This window comes from Mixophyes fleayi, chromosome 4 (genome assembly GCF_038048845.1).
Source record: "Mixophyes fleayi isolate aMixFle1 chromosome 4, aMixFle1.hap1, whole genome shotgun sequence".
In the NCBI taxonomy this organism is placed as follows: domain Eukaryota; kingdom Metazoa; phylum Chordata; class Amphibia; order Anura; family Limnodynastidae; genus Mixophyes; species Mixophyes fleayi.
The window spans coordinates 298,106,115-298,122,112 of record NC_134405.1 but is presented as its reverse complement, the minus strand read 5'-3'; positions in this window follow the sequence as shown (position 1 = coordinate 298,122,112).

Below are 15,998 nucleotides of genomic sequence, written 5' to 3'. Positions count from 1 at the left end.
TAATAAATCTATGTTTTGTTTTTCGTTGTATTGTTTTAGTTTTAAAATGTGAACACACACACACACATGCACGCATACACATATTGGTTAATATAGGAAGATTTGTGTTACCTGAGGAATAAACTGTCTGGAAGGTGAAGAGATGTGGTGAGGAGTCTGGCGGACCCTGGAGAGATAGACAAGGTAAACCAGTAGCTCCCAGAGTGTATCTCCCAGACCCAGAGGAGGCAGCAAATGGTCTGGCTCAGCTGGGTGCAGAAGGTATGTGCAAGCTGGTAAGAGTATATTGGAGTGCACCAGATATTTAGTCTCAAGCTAGTAGGACGGCAACATCCTATCTTGATTGAGAGAATGTCAGGAAAATGATACCAATAGAGCCATCCCATATCCCTCCTGCTGATGGGTTTTCCTCCAGGTAAAACAAATCCACGTCATCCAATTACCACCATGCAGGATCCTCAAGTATACACTGGTGTACCAATGAAACATGTCTGGTAAAGGGGTATTGAAATGTGTCTAATGTATTACTGTATCATACTCAAAGCTTTTGTTATTCAATGTGATAGTCCTAGAGTTATAATAGATGATAGGGGTATTCATGTTATTGATAATAGAGGTATAATGTATGAGTAGTGGTAACAAATAACATACTTTCAATTAGCCATAAACCAGTGTGAACATAAAGAAGTGGTACTAGGTAGAATGAATTGAATAGAATAAGAGTTCGAACTCGATTGAAGGGACTGATAGCTTCGGCTACTAGTACTTCCCCACCACCAAGAGATCACTCCTGGTTAGCCTCTTAACCTGACGATCTTGAAATGTTCTTGACCCCTCGTGAGATGAGATTGTAACTGGGAGGCTAGGTCAGACCTTCAGAGAAGGTAAATAGTGAGACAGCAACCGAGAACGTCCAAAACACTGTTTCCTGAAAAGTCACACTAACTGTCACGATGTTGGATCGGGAGAGTAAGTTGTGGAGAAGCAATTTCTTAGGCTCAGGTTATTTGACAGACAGGTACCAGGTGTAGGCTACCAGCATCACGGCTTCAAGGGTAGCAGAGACACACTGGTGCCCATTCCACCCACTGCAGAGGGGCCAACACTCAGAGAAGGGTCCAAGGGCACTCATAAGTCTGTTCTGGAAGGCCTCAAATGCAGTTAGTAGCACCTGAGCCAAAGGCTAAGACAGTTGTCCAGCATGAAGTTGTAGTTTTTCCTGTTTTGTGTTCTCTCATTTCATTCTCTTCTCAGGACGGTCAATTCTTTTAATTATTAGCAGGTGACAGAAACTGGTTCAGGTAATGATGTTGAGGAATTGGGGATGAAGGAGAAGTTAGTAGCATAATCGGTCCAGCCAATTACTCTATTCAATTCAGGGGTAAAGGAAAATCTGGAAACCTTGGAGCTTGGAGAAAGTGCGAGGGACTATTGTCTGAGTAGCATTACGTCTGTAAGTATGGTGACCCCATGGTTAAAAAGAGGTACACCCAGCGATGCCAGTCCAGTAATATTCGGACTTGAGCAGGCATCCTTGAGAATGATTATCATTCTTGGGAGGGTAAGGTTTTAGACCAAACAAAGTGCTGGGCGTGCTCTCACATACCTCAGTGATTATATCAAGTAGGATTAGTTCTCTTTCCACTAAATATTCTTGAGGTACACGAACTATAGGTGGGAGGTCACTAGGGGAAAGAGTACGACACCTAGGTCCCTTAGTCTGAAGTCTCCCAATGCTTTGCAAGCCGATCACCGTTAAATCTGAGTATTGGAAGACTAAGAAGAACGAACAGACAATAGCCCGCCCACAAGAGTTAATGAAAAGAACTGATGACATTATTAGAAGTGTGTATATTAACGCAAGCTGAAGGAGATTGTATATGGCATTATTGATAGACATAGGATGATGCTATTGATGAACATGAAGTGTTTAAATGTATTCTGAGCTTAAAGACATGCGTTGGACAGATAAACCTGTTAAACTTGAAGAACTGTAGTAGAGAATTCTGTATAGTTGATACATGTTCTATTGTACCTTGTACCTTTCCAAATAATGTATTAAGTGTTTTATTGTACCCTTGAAGGGCATACAAAAGGTTATCTCCAAGCTCCAGAAATGGACGGTCTATAGTAAAAGTAGAAGTTGTTTAGAGGATTAAGACTCTCTTTTATGATAACTTGTTTAGATCTACAAACAGCGTGGTCATACACCAAGGGGAACTTGTATTACATAACGAAACGTGGTACTGAGATCCTGCATATAACATCTTTAAGGTGATAGTTTATTGTACTATCAAAGGGTGGAACTGTCGAAGTTGTATAATTGGATGAACGAAAGTATATTGGTTTAATATTGTTTTGCCGTGCGATTGCGATCCGTACGCCACGTAACACGTGGCTTGGTGCGATCGCACGGTAAAGTACGCACGCACACACTCGCATTACAACATTTAGTTATTTATATAATTCATATTCATATTGGTTCCATCACACTGTAATTTAGCAGCAGATAGTATTTGGTTTATTATTAGTCTATATATATATATATAGTGAATATATGTACACTTCAGTGATATTCAAGGTTCAGGTTATAGGAAAGGTACCACGCCTGGTGTCATATTAAAGCCCTATTCATCAGCAGCTGTCTGGTGCAGTCGGCGAAGAGATCGCACATTGCATACTTTAGTTATTGATATTAGAGAATAAACCTTTGTATGATGCTGGCTATGAAAGGAGCAGACCCCCTGGAGAGACGACCCCCTCCTTTGGATTCCTTAGATTGAATCAGCCTATGATCTGTTTACCCTGAACCCACCCAACGTCTGGACCTATAGAAGCAAGCTACGTCATCTCTATTGTTCACAATGAAACACTGACTGTATATATAATAGCTGCATCCCCCACCAGCCTCAGTCACTTCTGACACAGTATTCTAAGCAGATATACTGTCCATTGGGTCCTGTGATTGCGTAGCGAGTGCAATGCGATAAGAGCGCGGTATGTATGTATTTAACTTTTGGTATTGGCTGTACTGTACTTTATCATAATATAATAATGTTTTGAATTGTTGACTATTTACATCTGCTAAAATAAATCACTTTGTGCGTTAGAAACACAATACAATCGCTTGGGCAATGCTTATTTGAAAACGATAAAATTACTTTAATACCACCCAAACTCTTCACACCACTAATCACAAGAGGACAATGAGTAGGGGGTTGTGGAAGGGACAAAAGGGAGCTGTCTGGGGGAGGGGGGGTTGTTGTTGGAGAATCTTGAGACAGCGAGGACTTGGACTGTTGAAGGGTAACCGTATTGTCGCAGGGCCTTAAAGGAATGCTTGAGGCAGGAGCTTCTTGAGAGAGATCGGACAGTGTACCTCTAAGACTGATTCTGTTACCACTCCATCGGGAGACACTCGCAGATTATGGGGAATTGGTGAGCCTACATCGGTAGGGAGACTATACCCAGGGTCCCACCAAGCTGGTGGAGAGTTGGCCGAGCTGCTGGGATCAGCAAGATACACAGACCCACCTTAAGGATCAGAAACCGTGGCCCACTTGGATTGTCAGCTGTGGATTTTATTACCAGGAGTTTGGGCCTGCTAGGACTCTGTGCTTGGAGGTAACCTGCTGGGGACTTTGTTGGGGAGTTTTTACTTGCACTGGTGATTTTCTGACACTTGATATATTTGGTGGGGGAACAAGTTTCTCCTTGGGGAGCACTGTTGTATTTTACTAAGTGTGTACACTCTGTTTAATAAAAGGGATTATTATTTCTTTCCTGTCTCCTTACCTGTGTGACCTGTGAACCTAGAGGACAGGGTATCTAGCGAGCTTTTTTTCTAACCCCAGTATCCTCACAGGTGCCCTCAGGGCCGCCATCAGAAATCATTACGGCCCCCCCCCCGGTGAGCGCCCCCTTCGCGATGAGCGCCCAGCACCCCCCCTCCCCCGACGAGCAACAGCGCAAACTTACCTGGGAGCCCTCTGTCTTGCAGTCCGCTGGTCTCCGCTACTCTGCGCTGATGTCTTCAGCCTGGCTGTCATGTGACAGCCAGGCACCAGAATGCGATCGCAGGGGTGGAGGAATTATTCCCCTGCGAATATGTGATCTGGCTGTCACAGGCAGATCACATGATCGCAGGGGTGGATTCCTCCACCCCTGCGTTCACATTCTGGTGACTGGCTGTCACAGTGACAGCCAGGCAGTTCAACAGGCAGTTCAATTAACAGCAACAGCAGAGAGGAGTCCAGCTGATCCAGGATGTATGAGCAAGGCAAAAACGGGAGTATCAGAGCACAGGAAGCCGAATCCTATAGAGAGTAGTTAACTCGAAAAACAGGCATTTGAACAGAGGGTAATGGGAGGTTTAAATAGCGCTCCAAAATACTAAGAACCAATAGGAACAAGTAGGTCATAGGTGAGAATAATAGGTAGCACATGTGCAGAACCAATTACAGATGATGACTTGATAATGAAGTTAGTAACCTTGAACACTGCTTTCATACAGAAGGTAACAATGCCGGTACCTGTCTCAGAGCTGGATTAAGGCTTCGGGGGGCCCGGGGCACTTAAGACAGGGAGGCCCCTTAGATCTAAAAATCTCCCAGAGGGCTCGCTTAGGTTGTCTGCATAAGAAAAATCATTGCTTCCACAAACTAAAATACTGTACATTAAAACAATCATCAAAACACCACATTAAAATGGGTATTGACACCACACATTAAAACTAGCAATGATATCGCACATTAAAAATACCACTGATAATGTACACTAAAACTAGCAATGATACCGTATTTTAAAAATAAAATTTATAATGCACATTAAAACTAGCAATGATACCGCAAATTAAAAATACCATTGATAATGCATCATTGGGCGTGGCCAGGCCACCCTCCTACAGAAAAAAAACCTACATTGTTGTGTACACCATTGAACGGTCACCAGAAATTGAGATTGTCCCACTAGAATCACAACATTTCACAGACTTTGCTGTTCTCTCCTACCTGTTCTTCTCACTTTCACCACCTGTGCTGCAGGCTTCTTTATTTGCGGCTTGTCTGGATCCAGGAATGTTAGGGGCCCTATTTGGAAAAAAAAATGGGTACATTAAGAAAATTACAGCGTTAAATCAGTACCACCCATGATTAATAATTAGACCTTCCTCCAGCCCCAACATTAAAATAATAGTATTCTCATTTAATAAATAAACCTATTTCCCTCCCTACAAACAGCCCCAGCAATAAATTAATAGTATTTACATTTCAGAAATATACCTATTTTCTGCAGCCGTCACTGCCATTAAATAATTCATAGGCACATTTAATAAAGTGACCTCATTCTCCCCAAACTCACCCCCATATTCAGTAGCGCCCAAACCACCCCATCTTAAATTAATTAATTGTCCCCACTATTGTGCCTCCCTCCCCCTTTTTCCTCATGCTGCGTCTCCCCCCCTTTTTTCTTACTGTGCCTCTCTTCTCACCCTTTCTTCTTACTGTGCCTCTCTTCTCCCCCTTTTTTATAACTGTGCCTCTCTTCTCCCACTTTTTCCTCACTGTGCCTCTCTTCTCCCCCTTTTTCCTCACTGTGCCTCTCTTCTCCCCCTTTTTTCTAACTGTGCCTCTCTTCTCCCCCTTTTTCCTCACTGTGCCTCTCTTCTCCCCCTTTTTTCTCACTGTGCCTCTCTTCTCCCCGCTTTTTTATTACTGTGCCTCTCTTCTCCCCCTTTTTCTTCACTGTGCCTCTCTTCTCCCTCTTTTTCCTCACTGTGCTCTCTGCGTTATTCCCTTTTTTTTACTTACCTTTCTATTAGCTTCTTTCTTCTCTTCTGTCTTCTTGTTTCTTTCTTTGTCCTCTCCGCACTGCTCCTCACTGAATGACAAGCGTGACTTGATGACGTCACGTCTGTCATTCAGTGTTAACAGTGCAGAGAGGATGGAGGAGGGACGGTGGCGCCGCGAGCAGGTGAGTAGTGTATTTATTTTTTTTTTTTTTTGACTACCCTGCTCCCCCCACCAACGAACGGAGCACCGAAAACTACTAGTAGTATTCTTCTGGGTTGAAGATCGACCCCCAGCAGCAGCAGCAGCAGGACTAACGCTCAATAATTCTTCAGAGGAATCATGGTTAGTAGAGGAGTCATCTAGCCTTAGCAACTTGGATGCAGGACTAACTCCCATCACTTGTGAGGATATTGATGATGAAGGTGTTGGGGTGTAGATTGCAGGTGCTGGAATCTAGATGAGAGAAGGGAGGTAGATGATGCTGGACTGCTTGTTGTTATTTTTTTAACATAACTTTCTGATTTTCCCAACGGCTTTCCATGAACTCGCTTCAAATGCCGTAACATGGGTGAGTATCCTAGATCCTTAAGGTCCCTACCTCTACTGAGTGTGGCTTTGCAAATGCTAAAAATGGCTAGACAACTGTTGTCAGGATTTGTGTAAAATTAATTGCACACATAAGAAGTGGATTTTTGGTCTTAGGCCAAGGCATGACAATTGCCTTTTTCTTATCACTGACAAGAACTGCTGCAATCTTTGTTTGAAAGTGTATGGAAATAATATTGTGACCTGTGAGGTGGTCAAAAGTGACTGCAGATGACTTTAAATTAGTGTTTAAGAGGTTAATAATAATGTAGGATCAAAAAAGAGTAAAATGATGTGATTTTAGCATATTTTAGCAATTTGTCTAAAAAAATTCAGATCCAAAACCAAAACCAAAACACACGAGGGTGGTTTTTCCAAAACCAAAGCCAAAGCACAAAGCTAATCCAGATCCAAAACCAAAACCATAACCACTTCACGAGGGTCAGTGGGCATCTCTCTCTCTCTCTCTCTCTCTCTCTCTCTCTATATATATATATATATATATATATACACACACACATATATATAAATATATATATATATATATATATATATATATATATATATATATATATATATAGCACATACTCAAGGAGCACAACCTTTATGAATGAAAAGTCAGGTGCCAAGGTCAAAAATTACAATGAAAGTAAGAACAGACAGCATTCATGACATGCAAAAAAATAAAACCTGAGTGATATTTGCTCCATATATGAAAGCAACTATAAGGTCTCTTTATCAAGCCACCATAGAGGACATCAAACTGCCCATATATAGCCAAAACTGCGACAAAATGCAGTAATTACATTCACATATAAACACTAAAGTAGAACACCTAGGAATGAGAAGAGATACAAGCAATAAAGGAAAATAAGAGGGGCTTCTTTTAATCACTGATTAGCACAAAATTACATTTTAATGGACGTGCACCACATCAGAACTTGGTGAGTGGCTTGTTGAAAAGTAGCGATGTTAGGACAAGGAGGGAGTAAATAATAAATACTTGGATTGGGCATAAAGAGGGGTTCTTTAATATAAAGTAGTGTTTTTTAACTCAAGTTCTCGGATCATGTTTTGAGGATTTTTGTGGAAACAAATCAGTAAAAATTATACCTTACTCTAAAATTAGTGTTAGTGAGTCAGTGTTTAGGATCGAGAGGATGTGAAACCACACAATAAAATGATGCAGTGCTGTACAGAGGTCAATATGGTGCTAAAGATTACTCCTAAACTTAAAGTTGAGTTAAATCCTCTAAAAATTATGAAAGTACTCCATGTACTATGGATCTTTTCATATACGTGAATGTAGTCAAGGCAGTTTTCTGAGAAAATTGATTCTATTGCAAAGTGTTAAAATACCCGAGCATACATTACCACTCTGTTGCATCTTACAGTGTACATTACAGCCCTATCACATTTTCCTAGTTTATAGCACATATATACAATGTTCTTAGTATACAGTGCAGCTGTTACATCCCAGTAAATAGTGTAGCTTTGATGCCCGCAACATAATGGGAGCTCAATCTGGCTGCTTCTCATTCAGTGATTTCTCAATCCTAATAATAACCACTATGCAAAAAAATATACACATGAAATACACACAGTCACAAATCTAGCGGATAACATGGATTCACTTTCGAGGCGCAGAGTTTATTGAAGCCCCAGTTTTCTCCAGGGACTCCCCGCAAGGAGGTTTGGGCTTCGCTGCTGGTCGCAGCCTTCTGCACTGTCTCCAGTGGGGCCTAATACTCTGATACAGGTTTGTGCACTGAGCAGGTTTAAATAACTAAGTAGATAAATAGGGCAGGTCTCAGGTCAGAACACATGAATACAGGTTCAGAGCTCTTAAAGGGTCATTTGCCTTTTATTGGAGAAAGTATTATTATTGCACATGGAGCGCAATTACAAGCTGACCCACAAGGGTAGTGCTTGAATCAAAATTATAGACTACTCTTTGAAAGGAAATGGGTTCAGAATGCCACCACATTAACGTGCACCTACAAACCATTGGCAATGAACTGCACTGCATTTACCAGCAACAAAACTGTCCAGGATCTCCAAAAATATGTCATACCAGGCTACGAATGGACAAAAAGAGAAAATAACGGTACAAAAACAGAACATCACGACATTCCACAGCAGGTGCCGGAGAATCCATCCAATACCAGGAAGAGTGATCAGCCAACGTCCTGGATCCTAGAGAATGATTTTCACTCACCCCCATTATGATTGACTACTCTTTAACCCTCCCCTAGTTACATCTGATGGGCATACCACATTACCGGCAGCTTACCGGCAGTGCTAAGCTGCCGGTAAGCAGGATAATTAGATCGCAGGAGAGGGGTCACTTTGACGTGGCTCCCAGAGTAGCCCCGGCATGAATCATTCAAGCGGTGCGTAAATATGCATAACTGTGATGTGCAGCGATGCATATTTAGTTGTAACGTATCTAATTGATGCATAGACCCCTTAGAGAGGTGAATTTTACGTAATGAACACAACCTCAGATTTTAATTCTCCTCGTGCTTAAGTCATCCCTCAGTTCTAATTGCAAAAAGTCCCATTTAGATTCAGTATAATAACCTGGAGATTTTCTTTGTTTCCTCTTTTTTTGCCCACTTTAAATTCTCTCCAACAAATTATTGTTTTTGAATCTCATTGAATGTTCTATAGAGAAAACAAATGACAACATGCAGAGATATATTAGTGTAGGCAGTATTAAACCTGGCAAGCACTGTTTGAAAAATAGTGTGTCATTATGAAAATAAGCAAACAGTTTTGGAAGAGAACTAAGCAATCATATTTTGACACTTCATATTTTTCACACTAGTGTACACACAGGAAATGTTTAGTATGTTTGTAGCAATCAGTCTACCTGGCACAACTGTATTCTAAATTAAAGCATTATCGCAGTCCATAGCAAAGCTTGCAAAATTGCCTCCATGTTAATGTATATATGATAAATTATTTATAATAATAATAAGAATACATGATATGTAATAAATATATGTTTATGGGGTATTAATGTAAACATACAGTATATTAAAGTAAATATATATGATCAAATAGACTAAGTAGGTATTTTATGTGGTAAGCTGATGTCACAATCGTGTAATTATGACTAATGGCATAACAGCACTTTTGCATAAAAACAAACATCTCCAACTTTTTGGTTATTTTCTTGGTTAACGTCATGGTTTTCCAAAGGGGACTGTAATGGGAGCGTTCAGGTCTTGTGTTTTGATCTGTCTACACTTTAAACAATGCAACTGCCTGTATACTATTCTAGGAGTTATGAAGATTGCTTAGCAGCCTATATTTGATCTTGACTGAAGCCACTTAAGCTTCATATATTTAGTTCAAATAACTTTGGACCTCATTTAGAGTCAGACGTAAGTCCATTTTAGGCACATAGAACAAAAAAAACACTATCACGCATGCGCAACAAGCACCATATCCGCCTGCATCTTACACAATTAACACTTGCGACAGCTTGCGGCTCACTACGAGAGAAAGGGCATAATGCGTAATTATGAAGACGTGACCCTGTAAGTAAATCCTAGACGCAGTGAGTCGAAGACACAACACACGTCAAAACAGGGCTAAAGCCGTGCGGCAGGAATTAGGTGGCGCAAGCGGTTAGCTGGCTGCAGGAACTGCTTGCAACTCGATAGGGTATTACGAGTGGGAGGCAACTGGGGTTGCTTGCCACTCGTAATACCCTACCAAGCTGTGGCACACTCCCACTCCTACACTTCTTACACAGACTTTGCGTCCGACTCTAAATGTGGTCCTCTATGTGTAATCTGTCTATTGTTGCACAAATGCACCTAGATGGTGTCAAGATGGGGGAAACTATAGGTGTGCACAATTTTACACCTTCTGATGAAAGACACTACTTGGATCAGAGCAATACTTACTGAAGGCAAACTAGGAGCCCCCCTGCAAAAACAACCTAAAACGGATTTTGCTGTGTGAAACAGCATAATAAAAAATACATTTTGAGGGGTGAAGACAGTGTGTCTACAGGAGCATTGAAAGGATAGCAAAGGGCAGAAGAGACTTTTTCTTATTGAAGTTTGATTTTCACATACCATGGAGGTGGCTTCCAGGCCCATTTTATCAGAAAAATACATTGATAGGTGCAACTTGTACAAATGTAATAACAAAAAATCAATAGTGACACCTGTCATAAATACAGTTCTGATATCTCCTCACTCTCACAAGTTATTTAGGAAATAATTGAGCTTCAAGGAACTAGTGATTTAGGAGAAACAAGCAAATGTTAAAATTTATAAAAGGGATGGTCTTAAAGTGACAGTAGTTAGAGTGTTGTAGTGACAGTAGGCAGGATGTTATAGTGACAGTAGGTATGGTGTTATAGTGACAGTAGGTATGATGTTATAGTATCAGTAGGCAGGGTGTTATAGCATCAGTAGGCAGGATGTTATAGTGACAGTAGGTATGGTGTTATAGTATCAGTAGGCAGGGTGTTATAGTATCAGTAGGCAGGGTGTTATAGTGACAGTAGGTATGGTGTTATAGTGACAGTAGGCAGGATGTTATAGTGACAGTAGGCAGGGTGTTATAGTGACAGTAGGTATGGTGTTATAGTGTCAGTAGGCAGGGTGTTATAGTATCAGTAGGCAGGATGTTATAGTGTCAGTAGGTATGGTGTTATAGTGTCAGTAGGCAGGATGTTATAGTGACAGTAGGTATGGTGTTATAGTATCAGTAGGCAGGATGTTATAGTGACAGTAGGTATGGTGTTATAGTGTCAGTAGGCAGGGTGATATAGTATCAGTAGGCAGGATGTTATAGTATCAGTAGGCAGGGTGTTATAGTGTCAGTAGGCAGGGTGTTATAGTATCAGTAGGCAGGATGTTATAGTGACAGTAGGTATGGTGTTATAGTATCAGTAGGCAGGATGTTATAGTGACAGTAGGTATGGTGTTATAGTGTCAGTAGGCAGGGTGTTATAGTATCAGTAGGCAGGATGTTATAGTGACAGTAGGTATGGTGTTATAGTGTCAGTAGGCAGGATGTTATAGTGACAGTAGGTATGGTGTTATAGTGACAGTAGGCAGGATGTTATAGTGACAGTAGGTATGGTGTTATAGTGACAGTAGGCAGGATGTTATAGTGACAGTAGGCAGGGTGTTATAGTGACAGTAGGTATGGTGTTATAGTGTCAGTAGGCAGGATGTTATAGTGTCAGTAGGCAGGGTGTTATAGTGTCAGTAGGCAGGATGTTATAGTGTCAGTAGGCAGGGTGTTATAGTATCAGTAGGCAGGATGTTATAGTGACAGTAGGTATGGTGTTATAGTGTCAGTAGGCAGGATGTTATAAGGACAGTAGGTATGGTGTTATAGTATCAGTAGGTATGGTGTTATAGTGTCAGTAGGCAGGGTGTTATAGTATCAGTAGGCAGGATGTTATAGTGACAGTAGGTATGGTGTTATAGTGACAGTAGGCAGGATGTTATAGTGACAGTAGGTATGGTGTTATAGTATCAGTAGGCAGGATGTTATAGTGACAGTAGGTATGGTGTTATAGTGTCAGTAGGTGTGGTGTTAAAGTATCAGTAGGTATGGTGTTATATTGTCAGTAGGCAGGGTGTTATAATATCAGTAGGCAGGATGTTATAGTGACAGTAGGTATGGTGTTATAGTGACAGTAGGCAGGATGTTATAGTGACAGTAGGTATGGTGTCATAGTGACAGTAGGCAGGATGTTATAGTGACAGTAGGTATGGTGTTATAGTATCAGTAGGCAGGGTGTTATAGTATCAGTAGGCAGGATGTTATAGTGACAGTAGGCAGGGTGTTATAGTGTCAGTAGGCAGGATGTTATAGTGACAGTAGGTATGGTGTTATAGTATCAGTAGGCAGGATGTTATAGTAACAGTAGGTATGGTGTTATAGTGTCAGTAGGTATGGTGTTATAGTATCAGTAGGTATGGTGTTATAGTGTCAGTAGGCAGGGTGTTATAGTATCAGTAGGCAGGATGTTATAGGGACAGTAGGTATGGTGTTATAGTGACAGTAGGCAGGATGTTATAGTGACAGTAGGTATGGTGTTATAGTATCAGTAGGCAGGATGTTATAGTGACAGTAGGTATGGTGTTATAGTGACAGTAGGCAGGATGTTATAGTGACATTAGGTATGGTGTTATAGTATCAGTAGGCAGGATGTTATAGTGACAGTAGGTATAGTGTTATAGTGTCAGTAGGCAGGGTGTTATAGTGTCAGTAGGCAGGGTGTTATAGTATCAGTAGGCAGGATGTTATAGTGACAGTAGGTATGGTGTTATAGTGTCAGTAGGCAGGGTGTTATAGTATCAGTAGGCAGGATGTTATAGTGACATTAGGTATGGTGTTATAGTGTCAGTAGGCAGGGTGTTATAATATCAGTAGGCAAGCGTTAGAGAAAAGTTAGGCAGGGTGATAAATTGACTGTAGACAGATGTTAAAGTGCCAGTAGGCAGGGTATTATAGTGACAGTAGGTAGGGTGCTAAAGTAACCTAGGAAAGGTGGTAAAGTGCCAGTGGGTAGGATGTGATAGTAGTCAGGGTGTTAAAGTGACAGTATGAAGGGTGGTAAAGTGACAGTAGGGAAAGTGTAACAGTAGACAGGGTATTAGAGTGTCAGTGGGCAGGGTGTGAAAGTGTCAGTGGGCAGGGTGTTAATGTGACAGTAGGCAGGGTTTTAAACTGATAATAGGCAGAGTATTAAAGTGCCAGTAGACAAAGTGTCAAGGTAAAATTAAGCAGTGTTTTAATTGACGGTAGGCAGGGTGTTCAAATTCCAATACACATGGTGTCAAAGTATCAGTTGTTAGGGTGGTAAAGGGTCAGTGGTCAGAGTGACAATACGAAGAGTGGTAAAGGGCCAGTGGGCAGGATGTTAAAGTGACAATAAGCAAGGTGTTAAATTTTAGTAGGCAGGGTTTTAAAGTGACAGTAGCCAGGGTGTTAAAGTGACAGTAGTCAGTATGGTAGATTGACAATATGTTAAATTAACAGTAGCCAGGGTGTTAAAGTGGCAGAAGACAGGATGTTAACTTGTTAGTAGGCAGGATATTAGCTTGACAGTAGGCAGAATGTTAAAGTGCCAGTAGGCAGTATGTTAATGTGACAGTAAGCAGGATGTTAAAGTAACAGCAACTAGGGTTTTAGCGTGACAGCAGGCAGAGTGTTAAAGTGACAGTAGTCAGGATGTTAAATTGACAGAAGTCAGGGTGTTAAACGGACAGCATGCAGTATGTTAAATTGACAGTAAGCAGGGTGTTAAAGTTACAGTAGACTGAGTGTTATAAAGACAGTGAGCAGTGTGGTAAGGTGAGAGTAGACAGGATGATAAAGTGACAGCAGGCAGGGTGTTAGTTTCAGTAGGCAAGGTGTTAAAGTGACAGTATGTAAAGTGGTAAAGTGCAAGCAGGCATGTGTTAGAGTAACAGTAGGAAGGGTGTTAGAGTGTCAGTGGGCATGGTGTGAGAGTGCCTGTAGGCAGGATGTTAAAGTGAGATTAGGCAGGGTGTTAAATTGACAGTATGTTAAAGTAACAGTAGACAGGTTGCTAGAATAACAGTAGGCAGGATGTTAACGTGACAGTAGGCAGAGTGGTAAAGTGACACTAGGCAAGGTGTCAAATTGCTAGTAGGCAGGATGTTAAAGTTTCAGTAGACTGGGTGTTAGTTGACAGTAGGCATAATGTTAAAGTGCCAGCAGGCAGTATGTTAAAGTCACAGTAAGCAGGATGTTAAAGTAACATTAGCCAGGCTTTAGAGTGAAAGTAGGCAGTAAGTTAAAGTCACAGTAATCAGGATGTTAAAGTGCCAGTAGTCAGAGGGTTAAAGTGCCAGTAGGCAGAAGGTTAAATTGCCAGTAGGTAAGATAATAAAATTACAGTAGGGAGGATATTAAAGTTACAGGAGGCAATATGTTAAAGTAACAATAGGCATGTGTTAAAGTCACAGTAGTCAGGGTGTTAGAGTGACAGAAGGCAGACATTTTGAGGTACATTTTTACTCTTTCCACCATATCCATTTACATGTGGACCACATATAGAGCATGAGGCAGACAAACAGGTGAGTTTTTAGTTACAAAAACAAAGTCTCAATGAACCCTTGATACTCAAATCTTCTTATCTGTTTCCATATTGTATTGGACTTAAGGTCTTGCGATATACATATATGTGTGTTGTATTATTGTTTTATATTATTTTTTAAATAAATACTACAGGTGAATTAGCGCTTCCCTATTTTTCTATATAATTCATACATACCATTTGGACAGATTCAGAAATCTGCCCGCAGGGAGCAGAAGTTATCTGTTTTTATAATTAATAATTATAAGATCCTCTAGCGCCTTATATAGCTTTTTTTCTAGAATACCACCCGGTGTATTGGCTTGACATGCACTTGGCCGCCCATTGATACAGCCAAGTAATTTTGAGTTTCAATTGTCAATGGTCCGGAGAGGTAAGCTGTCGGTTCTTGCTGCAGTGGCAGTGAGAACGGACATGTTCCTTTTGTGACTTATTTACAAACAGTAATCCAGGCTGCCTTCTGTAGTCCTCATCTGCCATGTGTGTGGCTAATAGAAGGAATTGACTCCCATTTCTATACAGGGTACAGCAGTATTTACATGTCAATTTTCTATACTTAATCAAGTGCAACTGTGACTAAAACTTAGGCTTTACAATGGATGAATTTAATTTAAAAGATTATTGACATTTTTAATCTCATTTTGAATTATTTGAAGTTTAACAAACATCTGCTGTATGTTATTCCATCAGGATGGAATATATATAATTGTTTTACAGCAATAGTATATATTGTGATACTTTATATTTTTATGGATTTTATTATAATATTAATACAAAAAACTTATTTAATCTGTGTTGTTTTTGTGTTTTAGACTGCTCTCAGTGCTGTTTTTTCAGTCCTGTGTTTGTTATACTATTTAGTAGCACAATTTATTTTAATTGGAACTTTTAAAACAGTTTCTCATTTGCTTTTATTTTTAGTACTAGTTTCTAAGATACGGTTTATAGTTGTCTATTGCTCTGTTTTTCTTTTCTTCTTTTCTTTATAAAAAAAAAAAAACTTACTGTGACTGCATTAACCAATAAGTATGTGGTGGCATGTGTCCTCCATAGACTATATTGCACATTAGTTGACTATAAACTTGAAATTACTTATTAATATGTTTTCTAAATCTAATCGCAAAAAAAACTAACAGCAGTTATTATGAGCATATTAGAATCCTGGAAGGTACAGATCCATATTAAGGTTATTTAGCACTACTGCCCATTATTTAGATGTTTAGCAGATTATTACCTCTTATGAACATTAAGGTGTAACCCACTACCATATATCGCACATAACCACCACTCTTCAGTGATTATTGCAGGCATGGTGTACAAGTGAGAGACCTGTGATAAGCTGGACAATGCTGTGTGTGTGGTATATACCTGGCACCACTCTAGATTCTTTGGGGGAGCTTCAGTGAACAAGAAGTGGCTTAGGTCCTATTCATATATTTCATTGATATTTTAATTCTACTTTTGATTAACTCAGCAGAATGTTTGTAAGAAGAGTGTCATAGGTGTGTGTGCTT